The sequence below is a fragment of the Equus asinus genome, chromosome 19 (genome assembly GCF_041296235.1).
Source record: "Equus asinus isolate D_3611 breed Donkey chromosome 19, EquAss-T2T_v2, whole genome shotgun sequence".
NCBI lineage: Eukaryota > Metazoa > Chordata > Mammalia > Perissodactyla > Equidae > Equus > Equus asinus.
The window spans coordinates 13,782,750-13,794,996 of NC_091808.1; positions in this window are offsets into that span (position 1 = coordinate 13,782,750).

Here is a 12,247-nt window from a genome sequence, read left to right on the forward strand (position 1 = left end):
CCTGGGTAAAGTTTCTCAACCTAAATTGCCAATCCAGATCTATAAAAGCAAAAGTAGTTTATACTTAACTACATAAAATTATAAAATTTTACATGGCAAGTCAATTAGCAAATGATAGATTTTGAGAAAAATCTTTATAATGCAGATGCTAATAAAGGTTAAATATATTTACTATACAACAGGTTCATGTGAATTGATGGCGGAAAGGCATATATCATAATAGAAAACAAATCCAAATGCCAAAAAAAGGTATGAAAATATAGTCAAACCCACCAGCGAGAAAATGTAAATTAAAGCAGTAAGATATCACTTCACACCCATCATACTAAAAGATTTTTTAAGATTTCAATACCTGTTCCAGTAGAAATGCAAAGAAAGGGGTATGCTCATTTACATTACATGTGTATATACAGAAGAACCAACAGGTAAGACCAAGGTACTATGGTAATCATGAAGGCTTGGTTTGTAGTATCAGAAACCTGGGAAAAAAAGTGAATGCCTAGAAGTGGTGAAAAGGTGAATAAATTATCAAGATAAGAATTAGTACATAAGAGAGAAAAGTTACATTCTCTTAAGTAATTAAAGGAGAATTAAAATTATACAGACATTTAAAAATGTATTAGAGCCATAACAATTGCCCTGAGGGATTTCCATGAGGTATTACTGTGTGAAGAAAGATGCAGCAACTGTATGTGTATGATTGTATACATGTCCTGTAAACATCTGTTGTGAGTCGAATTCTGTCCCACAAAATGATACGTTGAAGTCCTAACCCCAATACTTTACATGTGACATTAGTTGAAAATGGGGTCTCTAATGTAATCAAGGTAAGATGAGGTCATACTGGATTAGGGTACGCATGAATCCAATATGATTGATGTCCTTGTAAGAAGAGGAGAAAAGGCACAGACACAGAAGAGGGAGAATGTTATGTGAAGACAGAGACTGAGATTGAAATGATGCTTCTACAAAGTCAAGAAATACCAAAGATTTCTGGCAATCACTGGAAGCTAGGAGAGATGCGTAGAAAAAATGCTCTCTCAGAACCTCCAGAAGAATGCAATGCTGCCAACACCTAGATTTGGGGCTTCTAGCTTCCACAACTGTGAGAGTATAAGTTTCTCCAGTTTTAAGTCATCCAGTTTGTAGGGGCTTTGTTACAGCCACCCTAGACAAGCAATACAACACCCAAACACCCAATCCTATATTTTTCTGTGGGAGAGAGCATGCAGGGGAAGAAAAAAAGGAAAAAATGGCCAAAACTGAAGTTGAAGAGAATTTTGGAAGATAAAAACTAAGCCATTATTTAAATGTGTATAGGCATGAACATTTTAAATTAGTATGTTAAACAAGCAAACACATACAAACACACGCTCTTTCATCTCAACTACCAAATTTTGAGTATGATGACATTGTCTTGGTGGGAGGGCTTGCCTTTTCTTTCTCCTTTCCATCTTTTGAATAATATGTAAATGAACAGTATCGTTTTCTTTCTCAGAGGAAAAAAGATATAGATCCAGTTCATCTGTTACCCCTTCACATTAACTTCATCTTTTAACTGTAGAATATACCTAAGGACTGCAACATTTTTTTGAGATTCTGGCCTAATTTGAGATCATTTTGAGCTAGGAAGGACTGAAAGTTCTTCTTAAACAGCCTTTAATACGTTTTTAATATAATGTTGGTTAAATAGCATTCAGAGATTGTCCAAATTAAACAATTATTTAGTAGTGCACACTAAGTTCAAAGGACACAAAATAACAAACTGCAATGAATACAACTGTTAAATTATTATTAACACACACTGTGATGCTTGTAGGTCAGGTTGAAATATTTTTCAAGCATTATTCAAGTCCTTTAGTAACTTGCAATGGTAGTTAATTTGGGTTGAAAACCTAAATTTCCCTTCTCTTGACTTTACTTTTAGAATATTTATAAATATCTCTTCTCATTGCCATTCTCTTCAACTACATAACGTTACTATGATTGTCATTTTTATTGAGTATATTTCATGCTGTTAAAAATAACAATATAAGCATACATAAAATTTGACTTCTGTGACTAACCTAAATCTAGGCAAATTAACTGCACGCTGGTTGGTACAAGAATTTTCCTCCAAGGCTGTGAGGTTTGTATGTTGCTAACTTGTAAGATAAAGGTGTTAGCTTGATCTTCTTTATATATTAGAGTGTATTCCACTAACTCGGCTTCTGAACAAATGAATACAAATCGACAAGAATCCAAAATTGTTTAAAAAAATTTAACATTAGAGCCTGTTTGGAAATGCCATTAAAAACGAAGAACCAATAAACAACAAACTAGAAATTAGAAATAAAGGTGAATACACAAATTAGCAATAAGAAGGGCTTTTATATAACAGTTACGAAACGTACTACTCTTAAAGAAATACTACATATATGTTTCATATTTCAGGAGATCAAGATATTTTCCAGGTTGCTAATTAATTTTCATAACTTCTTTTTTGTATAAAAAAGGAGTAAGCATTTGATATCGACCCTGATATCAGTTTCCCCACATTAAACCCAGCATATATGGGGTTAAAAGCAAAATACCCATTCCCTGCTTACTCTCTGGCTTCCTGGCTCCAGAATCCACTATCCTCCACGGAGACAGACACCGTCAAGGACAAGCACCTGGACTATCTCCTCCCGCAGAGAGATATGGGCTGCTGGGAAAGCTGCTGACCAGCAAGGTCACGAGCTCCCTCCTCTCTGTAAGTGTCTTGAAGCCAAAGACAGGCTGGTGGGAAAGCTCCAACCAGCAAGGCCATATGCTCCCCATCCCCTACCCAAAACCCCAAATAAATACCCTTCCTTTTAGCTTTTCGGGGAGTTTGGGATTTCAGCGTTAGCTGCCCTCTCTCCTTGCTCAGCGCTGTGCAAAAATAAAATTCCTACTTTTTTCCACCTCCCCCGGTGTCAGAGATTGGCTTGCTGCGCAACGGGTGAGGGAACTCACTTCAGGTTCTGTAACACATTCACTTCATTGGGTAATGAGACTTTTTAATAACTGGTCCAGTGAATACCTGAAGAACAAAGATTTGCTACCTCTGGTTAACTTTTTTTTATGGTGGTGATTAGTCATTTTCCAAGCAGACCATTCACTTCAGCATAGAAATGCAAAGAAATACTACAAAATCACAATGTAGTATTATAGCATATATCAAGCACTCCTATTATCATAGAAGGTTGTCAACATAGCTTAGCCATCCAGGCGACTATTTATGTTATTCCATCAGCCAAACTGTTACGAAGATAGCTCATGAATTTCACTAGAATATTTTATGATGAACATTTTTCACTGCAGGGCAAAGTCAATTCTTAGTCCGGCAGGAAAGATTTGTATTAGTTGCATATTGGACTCCTTAAACATTGGCTGCGTTAGCAAAGGGAATGATAACCTTTAAAAGTAAAAGACTTAGATGATCTGGCAGCTGTAGCAAGATGCAGGGTGATCAAGATGCCCCCACAGTGAAGTAAAAATATTTTAATGGAAGTACAATAATTGATCAAAGAGACACTCAGGCCCCCTGGGTCCAGAGTGAGGCTATTCCAAGTCCTTAAATCTGCCATAAAGCTCTAATGGACACCCAGGGGGACACTTCTGACAATTTATTTTAGTTTAAGTGAATTCCAGGACTTTAAATTACCAGAGAGAACCTAGTCACTTGCTATATTTGCTTGTATTTTCTGTTTCTGATTAGTTTATGGATTAAATTCAAATTTCTCATCATTACGAATGTCGCGATGAGCAACAAATACCTAAAAGATACGTCATTGAATAACTCCACCTATCAGTAAAGCTCATTTGCTAGGAGGTCCTGAATTTTATCATCTACACACATTTATAATCCTTGGTTCAAATTCTTAACGTTCTCTCATTGCTTGCTCAAACACTAGCTCAAACATCCTTTATGTTTGTAAAGTTTCATTTCTATTTTTTTAAAAAATATATTGCTTATATAATAGTGATGCTAACACGCAATATTAACTAACTACAAATGTATGTTGACATACTAGCATCAGAATAGAATCTGGTCATTATGAGAGATCCCTGTGAAATTACTCCTCTTTCTCGGCAACAGCAAAACAATTGTGGAAACAAGTAAGTTTATCACGTTGTATAATATGGAGAGGCTTCTTCCAGGTAGTCTACTCATTCAAGCATGCAATGATTTTGAATCTCAATGTGACCAGTTTCTGGAATGGAGCTGCCATTGGTTTTATTCTGCCAGCTAAATAACAGGGAGTACAATTTTGAAAAAAATGAAATTAGGATCCTAAAGCCCATATATTCAGGTATTTTAAGTTTAAAAAATACATTGTGTTCATACTGACAGAACCTCCCATCTCAAATGTGCCTTTTTTGAGTATCCAAGTTATTAAGAATAATTTATTGAATGCTTCCATAAGCTGAATACTTTGATAATTTATTCTTCTTTTGCAAAATCCACACTTACGTATAAAAATCTGAAAACCAGAGAATCTAACAGAAATGAAGGTCCCTTGGAAACCATTCCCAATTTGCAAATACGAATGCTCATAAACTCTTTTTAATTCATTTTTATTGATTTATAAATTTCAAATAATAAAATTTGCCCATTTTAAGAGCTCAGTTTAATGAGTTTTAGCAAACGTAAACAGTTTTTTAATCACTCCCACAGCCAAGATATAAAAGATGTACTTCACCCTAAAGAGTTCCTTCATACCCAATTAAAATCAATTTTCTCCCCTCACTCCCAGCCCCTGGGAAACACTGCTGTGTCTTCAGTCGCTAAAATTTTGCCATTTATATAATTTCATATAAATTAAATCATAGATTATAAAATATTTTGTGTCTGGCTCCTTTCATTTAGAATAAAATTGGATCTTGCTACTTTAGCCAATGTGAACAACCTCTGCCTTTTCATTGGAGTATTTATACTATTTACATTTATTATAACTATCAGTATGATATTTTTTATTTGTTCCATTCATTCTTTATTTTTTTCTCTGTCTCTGCCTCTTTGTATATGAATTGATTATTTGTATTTTTATCTCTGCTTCAGCTTTATCAGCAGTATCTCTTTGTTTTATTATTTTGTAGTTGATCTAGGTTTACAATGTACATCTTTAACTTACCATAGTCTATACTTAAATAGTATAGTGCCATTTAATATACAGCACCTTACAATAGTATACTTCCATTTCTTCCTTCCCCTTCAATACACTTTTTAAAATCCACAGCACACTGTTATTAAATTTGTTTTAAAGAGTCGATTATCTTTTCAAGAGATGAAAAAACAAAAAGCAAAGTATGTTATATTTATCCACATATTTATCATTATAGCCACCCTTCATTCCTTTCTGTGGATGTAAAGAAGCTAGGGGATCTTTTAAATATTTCCTTCAGTACAGATCTGCTGGCGCTGCATTCTCTTAGCTGTTTGTGCTCTGCAGTAATTTTTTCCCTTTACTTTGGATTACATATTTTTCTAGGTATTGAATTCTAGGTTGACAGTTTTTTAAAAGTCTTTTAAAAATGCAATTTCATCTTTTTCTAGCCTCCTCAGCTTCTGATGTGAGATCAACCATCATTTTTGTCTTTGGTTTTCTCAATATAATGTGTCTTATTTCTCTGACAGCTTTTAAGATTTCCTCTCTGTTGCTGGTTTTCAGCAGTTTAATTATTAGAGAACTTGGTGTGACTTTCTTTGTGTCTATTTTGCTTGATGTTCATCGAACTTATTGTTATTACAAGTGTTTTAAATTTTCATAAAATCAGAAAATTTTCAGCCATTATTCAAATAATTTTTTTCTGACAAATCCTTCCCACCCCTTTGTGGGTACTCAAATTACGCACAGTTTTGACCACTTGATATTTTCCTACAGATTTTTCAGGTTCTATTCTTTTTGTGGCTACTGTTGTTGTTTGTTTTTTAACTCCTGTTTCTTTCTGTGCTTCATTTGAAAAGTTCTGATTTCTTTTAGATTTTTCTTCTGCAATAACTAATCTTCTTCAATCACATTCAGCAGATGTTTACTATCAGATGTGTTAGTCATCTTTAGGTGTTCCACTTGGGTCTTTTGAAAATCTATTCCATTTCTCTTCAACAAATTCATGCTTTTGTTTACACCCTTGAGTATATTTATAACATTTATAATAACTCTTTTAAGCTTCTTGTCTATGAGTTCTCTGTCATTACTGTATCTTTTTCGTTTTATGGCATTTCCCTTAGCTATGGGCCATATTTTCTTGATTCTTACATATCTGGTAATTACGTTGTTGATTTCTGGATGTTTGTTTGCATTCCTTTGAAGAATGATGGTATGTATTGGTGCTTCATTAAATAATAATGATCAATGGGATCCTTTTGAGGCCAGCTTTTGTTAGAGTCTCAGAGCAGACTTTATTCTGGGACTAATCTAGCTCCACTACTAAGGCAAGATACTTCTGAGTACTCTACCCAGTGTCCTAGATATTATGAGTAGTTTCCACTTTTCTGGAAGGAACACCAAATATTCCCAGGTCTTCGTGAGCTCTGGGAGAGTTTTGGGGCTACTTCTCTTTGATTGTTCTTTCCCAATCCTTCAGTGCTTTTCTTCTCACACAAGCACAGATCACTTCCCACACAAAGAGCCACAGCTCTCTCTTTTCCTGGAGGCAGTTTTTCTTCTTACAGGTGCTGCCTCACAAAATACAGCCAACTTTTCCCTTGCAAACACTGCTCTCTGTCTTTTCAAAACATTGAGACCGCCAGGTCCTGTTTGGTTAGCCCTCCCCTGTACTTTCTCAGAAACTGTTTTCAAGATATAAGCTGGGACAATTATAGAACTATTCTTATTCATTTTCCTTCTCTTGCACTGTCTTTTTTCCTAATATCTGAAAACTGTCATTTCATATATTTTGTTTAGTTTTATACTTGCTAATGGTGGGAGGGCAATTCCCCTAGCAGTTATTTTTTCGTGGGAAGAAGTGGGAGTATCATATAATCCTTGAAAATACAGATACCTGAGATCCCAAGATGGAGAGCATAATAAATGAAAACTGAAACAAAAATAGGAAATTTGACACAGACAGCACAAGTAGCAGGGCAGGGTTAGAAGTCACACCTCCATGTCATTGTCCACTACTGCAGAAGCTTGGTTCCATCTCTCCATGTATTACAATAGCCCACCTACAAGAAAATCAAATATCTGAGAAACACCCTTGGATAGGTCAAGAAGCAAAAATTTTACAAGTCTCTGAATAGCAGATCATTTGTGGCAGGAGTCACAAAATTCACATGTCATAGTCAACGTATTTATTTCTTAATCAGAGCTTTTCACTTCCTCACTCAAAGAGTCTTTTGTCTTTTTTTACTAATTCATAACATGTGTAGTTTTCTGTTTTCCAAGCTCATAACAAGTTAAAAAATGGGATTTTCAGAAAGATGTTAGTGAGAGAAACCCTAAATGTAAAGAAAAAACCCAGAAAACTACAAAAAGCTGAGAAACACTCAAAAATCATATTAATCTTGATGATTTTTAATTCCAGAATTGAAATTTTACTATTTATTTAGGAAATAAATGGTGTTAAACATTTTTAGACATCTTCTAATTTATATTTATTAATAAATATAGTACAAAATTTATTTAATTTTCAGAAAAAATCACTCTAACTAAATTGTAATACCCCATTTAACAGATGAGAAAGTAGACTCAAGGAAATTAAGTACCTGGACCTAATTTATACAGCTAATAAATGGTAGCGCATGATCAAGAAGCTACATCCCTCTGAGTCCATATTTTATGTTTTTGAATCCTATATTAGTTGATATTTCCAATTCAGAGAGTTTAGGGAATGTGCCCTTGTCATATGTCTGGTACTTGGCATAGTAAGAATTTGAAACTTTGCCTACTGGTTTACAAACGTGTTGTTAGTACCCATTAAATTATACTAACATCTCATCAGCTATAAAGACATCTGATCATCTATCCACAATGGAAGACAATAAAACTATGCACTATAGTTCAAGCTACATTTCTGATACAACTTCAGAGGAAATTATTTCAATAAATTCTTTTAATTTGATGCCAGCTAGAAGCAATTATAAATCTGATTTTACCCCAAATATCCTTGGAAGCATATTAAAAACTAATTATAAAAAGTCAAATACCATGAGAGGAATAAAAATGAACATCAGAGTAAATTTGAATTTTAAAAGATCAAAGAGGTCTTTCAGCACTTCTAAATATATTCTAATAACCAAAGTAATTCTTACCTGATTTTTGGCTACAAGTACTTTTCATTTAAGTATTATTTTAGAAGGTTAAAAATGCTATTAGCTTAAATATTGCTAAATTGTTTTAAAATAGAGCAACTGCTCTGAAAATTACTTAACAAGACACAACTACATTATCTATAAGAAACCCACTCTAATTATAGAGATTGAAATAGGTTAAAAGTAAAAAAGCAGAGAGATATATCATGATGAAACTAATGAAAAGAAAGCTGGAATACTTATGTTAACTTTAGACAAAGGAAACTCTGAACAAGGAGGATTATCAGGGGTAAAGAAAGACATTACATAGTGATAAAGGGTTTAATTCTTCAGTAAGATATATAATCCTAAATGTGGGGCCAGCCCAGTGGTATAGTGGTTAAGTTCACACTCTCTGCTTTGGCAGCCAGAGGTTCATGGGTTCAGATCCCAGGTGCAGACCTACATACTGCTCATCAAGCCATGCTGAGGTGGCATCCTACATAGAAAAACTACAGGAGGATTGGTACAGATGTTAGCTCAGAGACAATCTTCCTCATTAAAAGAAAGAGACATAATCCTAAATGTGTATGCACCTAACAAATGAGGCTCAAAATACATGAGGTAAAAACTTACAGAATCTATAATATCAAAATCAAAGACTTCACAAGAAATGAAAACTACAGACCAATATCTCTCATGAACATAGTTTCAAAAATCCTCAACAAAATATTAGCAAATATAGCAAAAAGAATTATACAGCATGGATATGTGGAATTTATTCTAGGTATTCAAGGCTGGTTTAACATTCAAACATTTGTCAATGTAGTTCATCACATCAACATGTTAAAAAATAACAATTATATAATCAGTAGGTTCAGAAAAAGGATTTGACAAAATTAAATACTCATTCACAAAAAAAGTAAAAATAAAATCCACTTAGCCAACTAATAAAGAACATGTTCAAAAAGCCTACAGCTGACATCATACTTATTGGTTAGAGATTGGTTACTTTCTCCCTAAATTGGGGAACAGGATGATGATGTCCTCTCCCACCACATAAGATTTTATTGGGAGGCCAAGAAAATGCAACAAGACAAGAGAAGGAAGTAAAAGTGTGATGGTTAATTTTATGTGTCAACTTGACTGGGCCACAGAGTGCCCAGATTTGATCAAACATCATTCTGCTTGTTTCTGTGAGGGTGTTTTTGTGCAGGATTAACAATTAAATTGGAAAACTAAGTTAAACAGATTATGCTCCATAATGTGGATTGGCTTCATCCAATCAGTTGAAGACCTGAATCGAACAAAAATATTGACTCTCCCCTAAGTAAGAGAGAGTTCTTTCTGCCTGATAGCCTCCAAACCGGGACTTTCGCTTTTCTTTCCTTCGGATTCAAGCTAAAACATCAGCTCTTCCTGGGTCTTGAGTCTGCCGGCTTTTGAATGGGAACTACACCATTGGCTCTTCTTATTCTCAGGTCTTCAGCCTCAAATTGGAACGAGATCATTGGCTCTCCTGGGTCTCCAGCTTGTCTACTCACCCTCAGACCTTGGGACTTTCCAGCCCCCGTAATCATGTGAGAGAATTCCTGATCTATCTATCGATCTGTCTATCTATGATTTATTTTAAGACTTACTATTAAGTTACCTCAAGAGGTGTGGTATTGGTGACAAAATAGAAAAATAGATCAATGAAATAGAATAGAGACCCCAGAAATAGACTCACACTTAAATAGTCAACTGATCTTGACAAAGAGGCAAGGCAATTTAATTGAAAAAAGATAACCTTTTCAGGAAGTTGGGCCAGAATTCTTGAACATCCCTATGCAAAATAAATAAATAAATAAATAAATAAGTAAACAAATAAATAAATAATAAATCTAGAACCCTTACATAAAAATTCATTCAAAATGGATCATAGATCTAAATGTAAAATGCAAAACTATAAAACTTCGAGAAGATTACAGATGAGAAAATATATGTGACCTTGATTTTGGTCATCAAAACAAGAAAAGTCAGAAACGATCTCAGCCAACAGGAACTCAAGAGACATGACTACTATATGTAATGTAGTTTCTAGATGGAATCCTGGAACATGAAAAGACATTAAATGATAACTAAGGAAATTTGAACAAACTGTATACTTTAGTTAATAATAATATATCAATATTTGCTCATTAGTTGTGACAAAAGTACCGTGATGATGTAAGATGTTAATGATGGAGGGACTGGGCGTTGGGTATATGGGGACTCTGTATATATCTTCACAAGCTTCCTACAAATCTAAAACTATTCTAAAATTAAAAGTTTATTTTAAAAAAATCAAGAAGGGAACTTTAAAGGAAATGACTACATCTACTTCTCTGGATATTGGTGTAGTTCTAAAGGGTATCTGTCTGCTTGCAAGGAGGACAAAACCCTGATCATCTGCTGCTCAAGTAGACAAATCTTGGAGAGTATATTTTCTGTTCAAACTCACGTTGATGAGTTTATGTGTCTCTTCACAGCTATTTCTTTTATGACTTCTTCATTGGAAAGAGGTAATTGCATGTTATTTTACTTCAACTGAATGTTTAACATCTATGACCCTCTTCGTAGGAAAGGTGCTAATTTGGACAATGGCAGAAGGGAGAAATGGAGTGGTTTGGGGCTACTTTGATGAAGAGATGGACAAACTCTTAATAGACTGTCTAAATAAAAACATCAATATGCAAACCATAAAATTCTATGTTCACAAACCCATGGGGTGTCTGTAATCCATATAAAGCCTGTGCCTATTTCATTTAAAACTTCATTTATTTAGAGCTTAGAGATTTTAAGAAAAGATTTGTAAATTAATTTATAAAGCAACAAATTTAGGTATCTTTCTTCATTTTATAAAATTGTCAGAGGGTTACTTTAATAAATAGACCTTAGATACTCATGAAATGGATTTGGATTTTTAAAATGTATGTATATTTTCTGAAACACATCAAATTGCTCAAAAAAGACTCATACCTATAATTACTAACATGATAGATTATTAATATTAGACTCTTTCACTATAAAAACGAATTTATTTTGACTGAACTTTTACAAGTTATATTATTATGGGCCATAGAAGTTTATGGCCAAGCCCAAAGCTTCAGACTGTACGTATGTGGAACTGTCTAGTTTGCCTTCATCCGTTCCATTTTAAAGAGAGAATGAAAGAAATCATATACAAAGCTGACTATTTGCATAGTGTAGAATACGTGTAACGTCTTTTGTCTCAGTCCTAGCCTGTTATACGCTAATAACAAAGTGTGTGCCTCAGAATAGCTACTTAAAATGAATCATTGTGAACTGTTCATACTGGGGGCATTTAAAATACTTTTTTCAAGTGCCAGTAAAAACAAAAAAGTCATTTTATTCTTTTTGGCAAACAGATAAGGAAGTACTTAAATAGCTCCAGAAGCTAAAACAACGAATTGTGAAAGATCCAAATAACACTTTCCTTACTGCTCTTTAATGAAAATAAAATCCTTTCTGAAAATCATTAACAATGGGAAGAGATATTCCAATAATTTTGATGGATATGCTTAAGAAATGTTTAAGCAATCTCTGATCGTACTTAAGTGACTAAGTTGTGGGATTCGGCTCTGCTACAAGGAAATTTAGTTTCTAAGTAAAAGTTACGCAAAATAGGCTCCAGAAATTAGAAGTGGCAGACACTGTTCTTTCTAGATCAAAATGGATGATGTATAAACATTAATTTGAAAAATCAAACTGAGTCCTCCACTACTTTTTTCCCCAGCAGGATTTCCTTTCCATTTTAGTTGATATCTTTTTCCTTTTTGAACCCAAGAAACCTCTAGCATCTTGCCTGTCTTTTAAATTAGAAGTGTCTCCTTGTTCACTATCTGTGCCCTTTCACTTTCCACCTAAGCATAGTGGTTATAGCTCTTTGTGTTTCTGAGGAGACATAATGAGTCTGGGGTAGGAGAGATAGAAAGGTAAGTTTTGATCTTGAATGGGACAATC